The sequence below is a fragment of the Sinocyclocheilus grahami genome, unplaced genomic scaffold (genome assembly GCF_001515645.1).
Source record: "Sinocyclocheilus grahami isolate Dianchi unplaced genomic scaffold, SAMN03320097.WGS_v1.1 scaffold78.1, whole genome shotgun sequence".
NCBI lineage: Eukaryota > Metazoa > Chordata > Actinopteri > Cypriniformes > Cyprinidae > Sinocyclocheilus > Sinocyclocheilus grahami.
The window spans coordinates 1,595,390-1,610,673 of record NW_015505257.1 but is presented as its reverse complement, the minus strand read 5'-3'; the positions used below and the strand labels follow the sequence as shown (position 1 = coordinate 1,610,673).

At 37.9% G+C, this 15,284-nt stretch overlaps 1 protein-coding gene across 1 annotated transcript in view; it reads right to left on the bottom strand.

Moving 5' to 3' along the window:
• Positions 1–5,579, bottom strand: part of LOC107586158 (lysine-specific demethylase 6B-like) — a 40,273-nt gene extending 34,694 nt beyond the window's left edge. The window contains exon 1 of the mRNA XM_016273421.1: positions 5,519–5,579. The gene's annotated coding sequence lies outside the window, so the exon portion shown is untranslated. The remainder of the gene's footprint in view (positions 1–5,518) is intronic.
• Positions 5,580–15,284: the final 9,705 nt, after the last annotated feature.

The window sequence follows — 15,284 nt, the reverse complement described above, 5'->3', positions numbered from 1 at the left end:
CGCTCGTCTTGCCCTGTCACGGCTATGGAGGCCGCCTGTGAATCCTCGTCCTGCCCTGTCACGGCTATGGAGGCCATCTGTGAACTCTCTGCCTGTCCTGTCACGGCTATGGAGGCCGTCTGTGAGCTCTTTGCCTGTCATGTCACTGCTACGGAAGCCGCTTTTGAACTTTTGTCCTACTCTGAACTGGCTGAGGAGGCCATCTCTGAACCCTCGCCCTGTTCTGAACCAGCCATGGTGGCTGATTGTGAATTGTCTCTCCGTCTCGTCTCAACTAATGTCTCTGATTTCGAACTGTCTGTCTTGCCTGTCTCTGTCAAGGAATCTCAACCTGAGCTGTCTGTCTGTCTAAATGCTTCTGTTGAGTCTGAATTTGAACTATCTGTCGGTCCAGATTTAGTCATTGAGTCTGTTGTTGAACCATCCGTCTGTCCAGTTTCAGTCACTGAAATGTCTACCAGTCCATCTTCAGTTAATACAACTAATTTTGAGCTGTCAGTCTATCCCATATCAGCCCATGAATCTCTTTGTGAACTACCTGCCAGTCTACTTTCCCTCAATGAGTCTGATTTTGAACTGTCTGTCTTGCCAGTTTCTGTCACTGAACTGTCTACTTCAGCCTCTGTCAATGCATTTAACTATGAACTGTCTGCCCGTTCAGTTGTCACCAGGGAAACTATTAATTAACTTTTTGTGTTCCCTGCCTTGGCCCTTGAGGCCATAAATGCTATGTCTGTCTTGTGTGTCTCAGTTTTCCCTAGATCCCAGTCTCTGCCATGGGTATCTACTCCAGCTTGGTGGTCTTCTGTCCCGCTCTGGTGGTCTTCTGCTCCGTCTGCTCCACCCTGGTGGGCTCTTGTTCCGTCTGCTCCACCATGGAGGTCTTCTGCTCCGTCTGCTCCGCCCTGGTGGGCTCCTGTTCCGTCTGCTCCACCATGGAGGTCTTCTGCTCCGTCTGCTCCGCCCTGGTGGGCTCCTGTTCCGTCTGCTCCACCATGGAGGTCTTCTGCTCCGTCTGCTCCGCCCTGGTGGGCTCCTGTTCCGTCTGCTCCACCATGGAGGTCTTCTGCTCCGTCTGCTCCGCCCTGGTGGGCTCCTGTTCCGTCTGCTCCACCATGGAGGTCTTCTGCTCCGTCTGCTCCGCCCTGGTGGGCTCCTGTTCCGTCTGCTCCACCATGGAGGTCTTCTGTTCAGCCCTGGTGGGCTTCTGTTCTGTTTGCTCCGCCCTGGGGGATCTCCGGAACTGTCTGCTCTGCTGTGGTGGTCCTCAGCTCCACCTGTTCTGCCGATTACGCTCTGGCTCCCTGTTCCACCCTGGTTCCCTCCACGCCTTTGTGCTGGGGGGGGGCTCTGTCACGAATCCGGTCCGTGACCTTCCGGCCGATTGACACCAGAGGTTGCTCTCCCATTACATTGACTCTCACACCACACAGACTGTTACACATCACTCTGGACTGCATTTCCCATTATCCATTGCACTTATTACACACGCTGCATCCAATGAGACACGCTTTATAAGCCATGGACTTCCTCTCTCTCACTGCCGAGTATTGTTTAACATTTATCGCTCACCTAGGGATAGCTACTTTATGGAGCCTGCTCTATATTCCCAGTTTATTCTTAGTCTTGCCTTGCCTGTTTTTTCCCGTGTTTTGATTCTCGGCTGTGTATTTCGGATTACCCCCTTCGTCTTGGCGTTTGGACTCTGTTTGCCCCTGACTGGATTATTGCTGTGTACCTGGGTTATCTCTCTTTGCTTTGCCCTGTTGGATATTGTTCACCGTCGATCGACCCACGCGCGTTTACTGGACTGCTCTTATGTTTTGCCCGTACCATACCTGTTCGCTGGTGTTTCGACCCTGCCTGTGTTTGTGACTACGTCTTTTAAATAAAAGCTTGCATATGGATCCGCATGCCTCTCGTCTCATCGGCTCCATTACAATATGTCTCCATTGACTTCCATTCATTTTTAATTGCAGAGCTCTACAACTGAATTTTTACTTGTATTACAATTAGAGAGCTCTACAACTGAATTCTTACTAATAACACTTCCAATTAGAGAGCTCTCTAAATACATTTTTACTTGTAATAATTCCAATTAGAGTTCTCTAATTACATTTTTACTAGTAACAATTTCTATTAGAGAGCTCTCTAATTTAATTCTTACTAGTAAAAATGCAATTACAGAGCTCTATAATTAAATTTTTACTAGTAAAAAACACATTAAAGATATGTTTAATTGCAGAGCTCTGTAATGGAATTAAAGAGCTCTCTAATTCAGTTCTTACTACTAAACACTGAATTAGAAAGCTCTCTAATTGGAATTCTTACTGGTAAAAATAGATTTAGAGAGCTCTCTAATTGGCATTGTTACTAATTAGAATTTAATTGTAGAGTTCTCTAACTGTATTGTTGAACTGAATAGTTACTAGTAAAAAGTAACTCTTTTGTGAGTAACGCTTGGAATATTTTAAGCTAAAACGGCTTGCCTTACACTAATAGATAGAATAGATTCTATTCTTTCCTTCGAAAGCCACGTTTCTAGCATTTGTAAAACTGCATTTGGTAACACTTTACTTGAAGGGGTGTGCATAAGACTGACATGACACCTTCATAATCATGATATGACACATGTCATGAATATGAAGGTTTTTTATGCATGTTTATTACAACTGTCATTAAGTGTAATTCGCTCAGTTATGTCATTTTTAATGCAAATATGACATTATTTGACCCAAACCTAACCTAACCCTACCCTTACCCCTAACCATAGACCATAACAAAGACATCTCAAACAATGTCATCTTTGCATTCAAAAATACATAAATGACAGTCATAAACATGCATAAAAAACCTTCATATTCATGACATGTGTCATATCATGATTATGAAGGTGTCATGTCAGTCTTATGCACACCCCTTCAAGTAAAGTGTAACCCTGCATTTTTCCATCTCAAAAATATATCTAAATTGCAACCCATGCTCTCAATGTCAAATGCAGAAAAGTTAATTCATGCGTTCATGACCTCAAGGTTAGATTATTGTAATGCTTTATTGGGTGGTTGTTCTGCACGCTTAATAAACAAACTCCAGCTGGTTCAAAATGCAGCAGCTAGAGTTCTTACTAGAACCAGGAAGTATGACCATATTAGCCCGGATCTGTCAACACTGCACTGGCTCCCTATTAAACATCGTATAGTTTTTAAAAATCCTGCTAATTACGTATAAAGCCCTGAATGGTTCAGCACCCCAGTACTTGAGCAAGCTCTTATCGTATTCTAGTCCTCCATGTCTACTGCGCTCTCAAAACTCTGGCAATTTGATAATACCAAGAATATCAAAATCAACTGTGGGTGGCAGATCCTTTTCCTATTTAGTGCCCAAACTCTGGAATAATCTACCTAACACTGTTCGGGAGGCAGACACACTCTGTTAGTTTAAATCTATATTAAAGACCCATCTCTTTAACCTGGCTTACACATAACACACATAACACACTTACAGATTTCTATTAAATATGTTAAAGGATTGTTAGGCTGCATTAATTAAGTCAACCGGAACTGGGAACACTTCTAAAAACACACGATGTACTTGTTACATCGTAAGAAGAATGGCATCTACGCTAATATTAGTCGGTTTCTTTTTTATTCCGAGGTCACCGTAGCCACCAGGTCCAGTATGTATCCAGCCCCCAGATGGTGGATCAGCACTTAGAGACGGCCTCTACAGCCCTGAATTTCAGAGGAGACCAGAACAAATAGATGAGCCCAAGAGATATATCCCCAGTGAAGACCTTGTCTCCTAGATGGCCACCGGGACAAGACCACAGAGCCAGATGAGTCCTCTGCACAATCTAACTTTGCTGCAGCATGGATCAACCTGCTGGTTCGTCTGGCCGGAGGAGAACTGGCCCCCCAACTGAGCCTGGTTTTTCCCAAGGTTTTTTCTCCATTCTGTCACCGATGGAGTTTTGGTTCCTTGCCGCTGTCGCCTCTGGCTTGCTTAGTTGGGGACACTTAATTTCCAGCGATATCATCGACTTTATTGCACAGACACTATTTAAACTGAACTGAGCTGGACGATGACATCACTGAATTCAATAATGAACTGCCTTTAACTGAAAATTGAGTGTTTACTATTGTCCTTTTGCATTGACACCCTATCTGTATTGTTAAAAGCACTATATAAAGGTGACTTGACTTGACTTGACAGCTGGATAGACCCACATCTTCTGACTGAGACTGAGGCACTTAGACTGAGCTATTGAAGCAGTGAGGCAGCGGGTGAAAGGAGGAGGGGGTCTTGCCTACGTGACTTTCTGTGCATAGCACCCATGTACCCCATCTGCCCTGTCCCCATCCTATCAAATAAGGAGAGAAGTGTTCAGGGTGAGTACAAACTAAAATGTGATAAAAATGGAGAGACGGTGCATCACAAAAAACATACAGACCATAAGAAAAGAGACAGATTCTGTCTGACTTCCCATAGCAACAGCTCCAGTGCTGCACGGTCTCCATTGGGTGAGTCAGCCGGCTGCATGATATACCAACGTCGGCATGCCAGCCAATCAGACGCTCTGTCTGGCTGAGCTGGATTAAACATGCTCACCATGGTAACAGAACTACACACATGAGTCAGTCAAACATGGAGTTCTGACATCCATGAACCACATGTGACCGCTGACTCCATGCAAAGAGAAAAACCAGAAGATGTCATAAATCGATACTGTTTATGTGTTTGCGGTAGCATAAGGACATACAGAAGACAGACTCACACTGAACAGTGATGCATGAAATAGCTTATTGGAATTCCTCTGGTGCTACAGAGCCATAAAAGATGCATTTAGTTTTGAGTGGCTGTGTGGTATGCTTCATATCTGTGGCTCTGAATTATAATTCCAACTAGATTATGCATGTGCAAAGGTTGACGCCACTATATTACAGGGAGTTGCTAGGGTATTCTGGATGATTTCTAAGGTGTTACAGGTAATTTTGGTCTCTAGATATAGTAGTAGTAGTAGTAGTAGTAGTACCTTTTATGGGTCAAGTCTCTTTTTATTGTATGTCTATGGGATTTTATTTGCTTGTATTATTTAAAAATAATTGACAATCATACGTCTACACACACTCAATAATATACAGCACAATTTAAGGTAGTGTCATCCATGTCCATAGCACAACATACAATTTAACACAGGTTATAGGTTTGTTCAGATCATTAACAACATCAAATTAGAGATATGCTTTTATTTGGATGGGACAATGCAAAAATAATCCATATTACATAACCAATTTCATGCACCATATTTTACTTATATGAACTGTGTTAAATGATTCTAACAATTCGTGCCAGCATCATAAATCAAAAATTATATAAAAACTAGATGAAAATCCATAAATGTGAACCAGCTCTGCTTGGGAACAGCTACACACATGAAATATGATGCTCAGTCAGTATAATCATATTTTAACCCTGATGAAGCCATGATTATTGGTCAGGGGAGGGTTAAAAGACCCACCTCTTCTCCATGATGATTGGTTCTCCCAGCTGTTCACCTTCCTGAGCTCAATCAGGAAGAAGCTCTTTACAAACTGGTACCAATGGCCCTTTTCTACTGGCTGCAGATGCACCAGCATCAGTGACATCATTTCCCATCCCACTGCAGGGATGAAGGAAAAATCCCAGCTGCTGTACAGCTGTGCAGTTGACCAGAGAGAGAGAGAGAGAGAGAGAGAGAGAGTTTTCATAGTGTTTTGTTTCTGTAAAGGTGACCAGATGTCGTGAGGTATGTCAGATTTTTGAAACACGGCTGCGAGTTCTCTAGCAATAAATATATATTTTTTTATTTTTTAATACAACATAAAGTCAGTATGCATAATTCAACAAATAAATAAACAATATTACAATTTGTGTAAATAAATATACAAATAAATGTTGAAAGAACGTTGACAAATAATCAACAACCCATGTCAATATCTTAGACATTTCTGTATTCAAATAATGCCATCTAGTGGAAAAGAGACGCACAAATAACGAACATCTTTAAACACAATTTAGTGAGTGTGAAGCAGGACAGATCTTGCTCGTTATATCTACGAAGTATCATAGTTCGCAACCCAGCTATATTTACTAAATATATTCATCAGCTTACCTGTGGGATGAGCTGAACGCCGATCTTTTCGCGTGTATGAGCTAATGAGGAAGAACTGCGCAAGTTAAATTAATTTAAGAATGCTCCGTAGAGCCTTTCTGCACCTGTAACACCGCCATCTAGTACAGGTATCCTACCCTCCATCAGAGCTAAATTACTAATGAGCCGAGACTAGAGGAGTTGCTTTTACTCACAGCCGCGACTTTTACTAAAGATGAGCGGTTGAGTCACTGAGTGACGTCAGTGCGACTCATCTCTCGAGCTGGAGTGTCCCTCGGGCTCACGAGCTCGTGCACTACATAGCACGGTTTTTTAAAATTAATTATTGTATTTATGTCAATAGATTATTTTAAGTTTGCTTTTGCACTTCAACGCCCTGTTTTAGTAATAAATAAGTAGTGCGAATTCAGGGACATTAAATTGGGACAATCTTTCCCATTGAGATAACTGGGAAAACTGGACCGATTATCCTGAACTAACCCTAAATAAATTCCAGAAAACAATTATCCTCCTGAGAACCATAAAAATAGTTTTGTGTTTTTTTTATGTCATTACATTGGTTGGAGAAACAAAGGGAGAAATAATAAGGGAAAAATATATTTTATTCATATATAAATATGCCCTTTGTAGAGGACACCAGGACTGTTAAAAAAAAATACATTAAAAGGCATGTATAGGCAAAACCAATGTTGTCTTTTTTCATTCACCAATCAGTTTTTAGGTTTCAGTCTATCTTTTAAAGGGGTCATATGATGTTGCTAAAAAGAACATTATTTTGTGTATTTGGTGTACTGAAATGTGTTTATGCGGTTTAAGGTAAAAAAAAACCACATTATTTTCCACATACTGTACATTATTGTTTCTCCTCTATGCCCCGCCTTTCTGAAACACGTCGATTTTTACAAAGCTCATCGGTCTGGAAAGCGTTGTGTGCTGTGATTGGTCAGCTATCCAGTGCGTTGTGCACACATCTGAATATTTGGGTTGAAGTGTTCTGGAACAGTGTTGTAAATACAACTTAACCACTGATTTCTAGTCGTGCCCTCTTTTGGAAGGACAAACAAAGTAGTTTTGCTTTCACAACGAAACACAGCGTCACACACGGCGGCCTAGAGTGAGCGGTGGCGGGCGGCTAGACTGAGGAGCATCCGGAGAGCTTGCGGCAACCATATGTGACGACCCCGGGCTGGACTCCGCTTCGTCCACGGTGAAAGCCGATCCGGCGATACACAGCGCAAAGTTGATGTATTTCCTCAGCGACCAGCATGGATCAGCTCCAGGCATGATGAAGCGGACTGTGGCATGTATGGTCTCAGAGAAATTCACTCAAATATAATGTCCTCTACAGAGGACAAAGGTCTATGCCTGGTCCCAGGAGGAATACAACTTTCATTTACAGTTGGTACGAAATCGTTTTCTGTAATTTATAGGCTTGAAGGAACAGTTCGCCCAAAAATAAAAATTTGCTGAAAATGTATTCATTCTCAGGCCTTCCAAGATGTAGATGAGTTTGTTTCTTCATCAGTGCAGATTTGGAGAAATTTAGCATCACTTGCTCACCAATGGATCCTCTGCAGTGAATGGGTGCCGTCAGAATGAGAGTTTAAATTCAGTGTTAAGCATCACAATAATCCACAAATAATCCACAAAACTCCAGTCCATCAATAAACTTCTTGTGAAGCTGCATGTCTGTAAGATACAAATCCATTCATTATTGAGTCCATAATCCATACTAATGCTGCTTCCAGTGAAAAAGTCCATCCCCTGTTGTCCTCTTACAACATCCACCATCATATTTGTTTAGAACGGTTTTGGACTGTTTTTGCTTGTAAACGGTGCTTGATCTAAGATTGTTTTCTTCTGATTCAGACAAGATGAGGTTTATAGAGAAATGGACTGGATCGTGTGGATTACTTGTGGGTTATTGTGATGATTTTATCAGCTGTTTGGACTCATTCTGACGGCACCCATTCACTGCAGAGGATCCATTGGTGAGCAAGTGATGTAATGCTACATTTCTCCAATTCTCTACTAATTATTTTTATTTTTTTTACCTGCCCTGTACATAAAAAAAAAGACAGACGATGAATTGGATAGTATAAATGAAAGTCTATTATTTCATTGTCCACTAAATGGAAAAAGACAAGTCAAAACTTTTAGTAAATATGTAGCAAACAAGGGAACAGTCAGAACAGGTTAAAGTTTAGTCAAGTCAATAATGTTGGCTATATGTAGAGGTTTACTACATTAATAATGTTTTCCTGTTGGAGTGGTTCAGTTAATAATCCCTGTGCTTGTCCTAAACTAGCTCAAAAAATGTTTGTGTATACTAGTGTGGTTGTGTTATCCTCTACAGTGCAATCCAGTGTAGTGGTCAAAGGAAGCTGAAAAAAGTGGGATGCAGACCTCCCACCAGGTAACTATGGCAACAAGTCAACCTTACAGTGGTGAGCAGCCAGTCATTTTTGGAGGAAAGCTCACTAGCAAGTTCGAAAGTTAACATAAAAACATTTGTGTGTGTGTGTGTGTGCATTGTGTATACTTCAAAGAGTATGGTTCTCCACATATACATAAATATTGTGAGCATACTTTTCCTTAAAGTTTTATTGAAGGGTATAAAAGTTATTACCACTGTTATAATTTAGATAGATATATGTATAAATTATCATTAATTTATTAATAAGACATAAAATACACAAACTAATGTATCTTTGTTTCTTCTTAGGTTTAAAATAAAATAAAATAAATTAAAATAGAAAATAATAAAATTAAATGAAAAAATATATATAAAATAGAAAATATACAGAATATATTTCTTCTTGCGTGAAAAATAAAATAAATGAAATACAATGTAAAATATACAATAAAGTAAACATTTGCAAAGTTGGAAAATCATGACAGTACACAAAATGTGGTATTCCACTAATTATTGTTTTCAATTAAATTAAAATGATTTAATTCAAATACTTTTTTTATACAGTGAATTGAATATGCTGTAAATTAAACATAACCAAATTGCCATAAACAACTTACTGACCCTTTTTTATATGTTCATTTGAGAAGTAATATTTAGCGCAGTGTTTATGGGTACTACAATCAGGCCATTCCAGGCCAATCCTCATTGCTTGTTGAGACGCTGTTGTCATGGTAGTCAGTGCATGAAGAGAGTGAAGAAGAGAAGTACAAGCGCTTCACGAAATGAGAAAGAACCTCTTCAAAAGACATGCAAGCTCTTGACTTTCAGAACCAATGAGAGCAATCACACACACATACAGTGTACACAAACTTAAACTCACACAACTTCAAACAAAACAACATCCCTAGTAATGAATCACGCACTTGATTTAATGCCTTGCACTTCTATCTGCTACACCATTCAAATGGCTTCCTTTGTTGACAAACATCTATAGGCTAATGTGGGAAGTATTTACACAGAGAATCCATAAATGCAATTTAAAAACGGTCAATGAACATCAGTCACTAGGGGGTGCTATGACTCTTTGCCGATTGCAGTCTGCCTCTCAGTCTCTTCCATTTAATTGCACTGAAAGCTAATTCCACTTATACAAATAAAATTGTAAATCGAAAACATTTCAGTTCACTCTGACCCTGCAGGGGTTGCAAATTGCTTATTTGTTTTGGTTTGTTTATTTCAACATGTTCAAAATGCAGACTCACATCAAAATATTGGGCTATATTTTCAGCTTATCAACTTCAGACTAATGTACATTAAAATAAAACAGAAATGGGTTTTGATTGTTTGAAAGCATACAAACAGAGGACAACAGAACATTTTGTGTTTATGGCCCGGCCCTAAATCACCAATTATTGGCGTCAACAGGAAATAGATGATCATTATGGTTCACTTAGACCCAGTGTAATGCCATCCATCAATCAAATCTGAAGTCAGTTATAGACTGAAAATGAGAACAGACCAGTGAGGATACGTTTATTTCACATCATATATAGCCCTGCGTTAATGTTGCATTATGGCTTTATTGCAAATTTATTACTGTGCATTATGTATTTTATAATGGCTTTATTACAGATTCTCTAAGAGCCACTGTATTATATAAAAGCCATTTAATGTCCCAATACTTTCTGATTCACATTTTGCACGTATACGCATTTAAAATTGACAGTCTTTCTCTTCCAGGAAGAATTAGCAAAAATATTGGTGACTCATACTGAACGATATACATTTTTATCCAATCTCTAAAATGAGAATGTCCCACCCACTAATTATATCACCTGCTAGCAAGAATAATTAAAAAAGGGGAATGGGACTTGAGATACATCGCTCTCAAACTTACAATTTAAGGAAATATATCAATATCAGAAAGTCACAAATTCAGGCCATATTGTGACGAGTTGTATGTGATGTTTCATATCATATCGGTAGTTTTTATTAATATTCAGTTTTTATTTTTATATTCACTTTAATATACATAAATATTAAAGTTTCAGTAATTGTGTGTGTTTTTATAATTTTTAGTAGTTATTTAATACATATGTCTAGTTTCTTTAATTAATTAATTAATATGATTAATCATATCATATCATATCTATGTAACAGTGATCATTTATGGTGCATCGTTTCGAATTTCACTTTTTAATAAATTTTTATTTAACTTCTTTGTCACAATTTGTTATTAAAAGCCTAATTTATTGCCCTAATTAAAATATCAGTAAACACACTTATCCGCTATAAAAGCAATAAGGCTGTCACAATCAATGGCTGAAAATATCTGAGCCTGAGTCGCATGATAGAACATGAAAAAACAGAACACGCTCTATTTCTAAATGTTTGACAGGAGCGCCATATGTTTGTTAATTATGAAGCTGTTATGAAAGCACATCAGCTTTGCTTTTTTCTGCTGCTGGTCATATGGCTCACATCAGCTTTTTGGGCACAGCTGGCTGAGGTCAAACTCTCTCCTTGTTCTGCAACATGCTGACAGAAAGTTTCTGAGCCTGACTAGATGTGAACCAAATGAGACATCTTACTGACATCTGAGGGTTGTGATTATTGGTCGCAACATTATTGGACAGTGATCGCTAGGCTTACATGTATCTGCACACACAGACCTCACAGATTTAATTCATACAGAATTTGAGAACCTATCAATCATAAAATTATGCACGTTTGATGCTTCCTACTGTATGCGATTATGAAATATTTTAAATTAATTCAACAATGCTTTGACCTACTAATAAGAGTGTAGTAGGAAACGCTCAGCTATATTTAAGTCATTATATGTTTAAATCCATTCTACAGATTTTGCCACAAAATTTGCACAAAAATGGGTCAGACCTTTTTCAGATATGTTAACCCTATAAATTCATTTCTAAGGTCTCAATATTATCAGCATGGTCAAAACGTTGCTGAAAAACCTGTTTTACACAATCTAATACTGTCTGATTGATAGTTTATAATTTGTAGTAAGAAAAAGGCCTTGATAAACGTCTTTTTGCTTTCAAATCTTAACTGGCTTTTATAAAGTAAATGCAGGAATAACTTTTTATTCTTAGTAATATTTCAAGATGAACATTTACTGGAGTGAAACAACTAGATGATCTTAATTTTTTTTAAGAAAAGTCCTGTTAAAATGTCATTCATTCAATCATTGTATCACATTGCATTATAAGTTTTGCCCCCACAATAAAAACTACAGAGCTTTGATAATAAAACATTTAAATATCGTCTTACTTAAGATATATTATTGGGAGATAGTGACAGCTGATATTTATATACATTTTATGTAATTAGCCTACTGTTATAAAGATCTCGTCGGCTTTAAAGGGCTAAATTCAAAACTACTAAATTCAAATCAGTTTGAGGTTTATTCTATAGTTAAAAATAGAGATGGTAAAAAAGAGGTCAAAATGAAATTGGCATAAGTAGTTTGCATAATATTATTATTTTGAAAATAAGTAGAGAAGCAATATTGTTTTTAAAATAATATTAAAAATGTCTGCCAAATATGATACATGATATGATAATATGATATTACTTAATGGTTACATCATGTCATTGTTTTTTTTTTAAAAATGTGTAAATTGGTATAAATGCTTTAAAAAATACAAAACCAGCATGAAAACAAAGGTTTTATAACTTATATTTTAAACGAGAGTTTTCATGATAAACTAGATTTCTGCCTTTCATCTTTTTGGATCCATATTCGTTATGAAGCCAAATGCCTAAAAACGTCAGATTCAGATCAGATTCAGATTATGTCTGGGCCTAGTGATCTTATATACACATGTCTTTATGCCATAATAATGATGGCCCCACAGATACAGTAGCACGAAGATCAATGATGATAACTAGCAATTCCACTGAAAGAGCCGTAAAAGATTAGACATTAAACTCTGTGCATCATACAGGTCATCTGCAACCTGCCACACTGAGTCTCCAACCTTGAGAGCTGTGTTTTTAAAGCACACGCTCGAGGGAAGCAGAAAGCGATATGTCAACCATCACTCCTCATTAGAGGCCAAATAACCACAGCATGTCGCACGGCGCAGTCCCTCAGCCAATTTCTCTGTCCCTCCAAAACCGTATCGCCCTTTTAGTGTGTCTGGCTGGCGTCTGGCTCAGCAGTTTGAGCAGAACTCGTCCCTGCGACTGTGAGCCGAGTTCTTTCTACGACTATTTGAAGTGCTCATTTGTCTGCATTCCACACAGAGAGGAGCCATTTGGATCTGACTGACTGATTTAATCCCTCTTAAATACAGGCCTGAAGATTTCAGAGAAGACCTGTTACACACGGGGAATGTCTGATAGATCCCTGCGTATGTGTGTGTGGCCGCTGCCTTTGAAATGCTGTCTTCAAGGAGTCTGACAAATTCGTATTATTGAAAGCTCAGCAAATTTAAACCCTCTTGCTGAAAAGAGGAAGATGAGAGGGACTATGAGTGTTGTTTGAGATGATGGTCGTCTTGGAAGGATCTCACAGGCAGACATGCTGAGATGTAGCAAACAAACACAGAGATAAACAGAAAACGGTGGATGGTATCTGAGAGATGATAAGAGGGAGGTGGGAGATTTATACACACCGACAGCACTAGTATTGACTTTCACCTCAGAACTGAATTCTCAGGAAACTCTGGGAAATTTTGGAGGCAGTCGTGAGTCAGACTCTTCATATAGGATTCAGCGGAGACAGAAGCTTTCGCTCTCTAACAGCTGCAGGATCCTGTCGCGTCTCGCCGCAGTCGGCTGTGTCAGATTAGCACATGTGCTTGTTCACGAAGAGACTAAGTGTGCGATTATTTTGAGACGTTAATATGAACATTTTGACGTTGTGCTTAAGTGTACGACGATACAGTCTGAATACCGAAGTACGTGACTTATGAGGTTGATTTCTTGCAGCATGTCATCTGAGATCTTCTTGAGCTGTCATGTCTTGAGAGATTTGCTGCTCGCCCTTTTTGCTTAGATATGGCAGCCGAAGCACCTGTTGACCCCACCCTGCTTGAAAGGCAAAAATGATTGTGCTAATCTGTCCTAGCGTATATGGTGGTCAGGTTTTGCCAACATTATGTGGACCAAATGTCCCCACAGGGAAAGTAAAACGTGGAATCACCTACATTGTTAGGATCAGCTGGCTTTATAAACGTTCTAAATACTGAAAGGTTTCTGATGGGGACAGGTTTATACTGAAATGTAAAAAGAGCAAAGTGTTCACTGCAAATTTGTTTTATCAGTAACCTAAAAGTATCCATGATGTGGTAACATCTAAATCAATTATTACATGGCTATATGTAATATAATATATTTTACATAACTATGCTAGTTTAATGACGTTTGTATCACTTTAGCAAATTGTAGCAAATTATATCTTCTCGCAAAATTAAAAAATAAGCTATAATAATTGACATTTCCACCTACATTGTTAGGATCAGCTGGCTTTATAAACGTTCTAAATACTGAAAGGTTTCTGATGGGGACAGGTTTATACTGAAATGTAAAAAGAGCAAAGTGTTCACTGCAAATTTGTTTTATCAGTAACCTAAAAGTATCCATCATGTGGTAACATCTAAATCAATTATTACATGGCTATATGTAATATAATATATTTTACATAACTATGCTAGTTTAATGACGTTTGTATCACTTTAGCAAATTGTAGCAAATTATATCTTCTCGCAAAATTAAAAAATAAGCTATAATAATTGACATTTTGGAAAAATTGCAACATTCTGATTTCAAATACTCTTAGTACCTGCCAAATTGTGTAATAATATAATATAATATAATATAATATAATATAATATAATATAATATAATATAATATAATATAATATAATATAATATAATATATTTTACATAGCTGTGCTACTTTCATGACCCTTATTTTACATAGCGGTTTGTTTCTTCTTGCATACTGAAAAAAAATTATAATTACAATTGATTAAAATTTCAGAAAAATCGTGACATTCTGAATTCAAATGCTTTCATAATAACTGCTAAATTGTAAAATATAATATAATACCTCTATCTGCATAATTTAAAAACTAGAAAAAAATTCAAATTAATTAATTTTACAAAAATGTGGCCTTTTGCAATCATTATGATGACAGCTAAATTGTATAATAAAATATGATGTAATATGGATGTATAATATAATATAATATAATATAATATAATATAATAAATCATACATAGCTGTGCTACTTTCATGCTAGTTTCATCACTCATATCAAGTCAATCAAGAAAAACAAATTTTTAAGGACAGGTCAAGTAGAAACTGATTAAGCTGACAACTGTAAGTTTTTACAGTGTAGGAGAAATCAAAAGTGATTAAGTAAAAGGAGAGAAAGAGAAGGAAAAAGATAGAGATGATGTATCAGGTACAAATAAAGAGAGAACTGACAAGCAGAGACCTTCAATGTCTATAAAACGGTCGATAAAAAAGGTCAACAGCTGCATTATCTATCTTGTTTAACAGAATAAAAAGATGAATGATAGAGGAATGGAACAAAAAATGAATAGATAGTAGACGTAGTGCACCTGAAAGATGAGTGAGGCTTATCTGCATGGTAAAACGAGGATGAGTTTGTAGTTTAGAGCAAGACAGCGCCTGTCATCAAATTATAGCACACATTAAGTTCGGGAAGGTCCAAACAA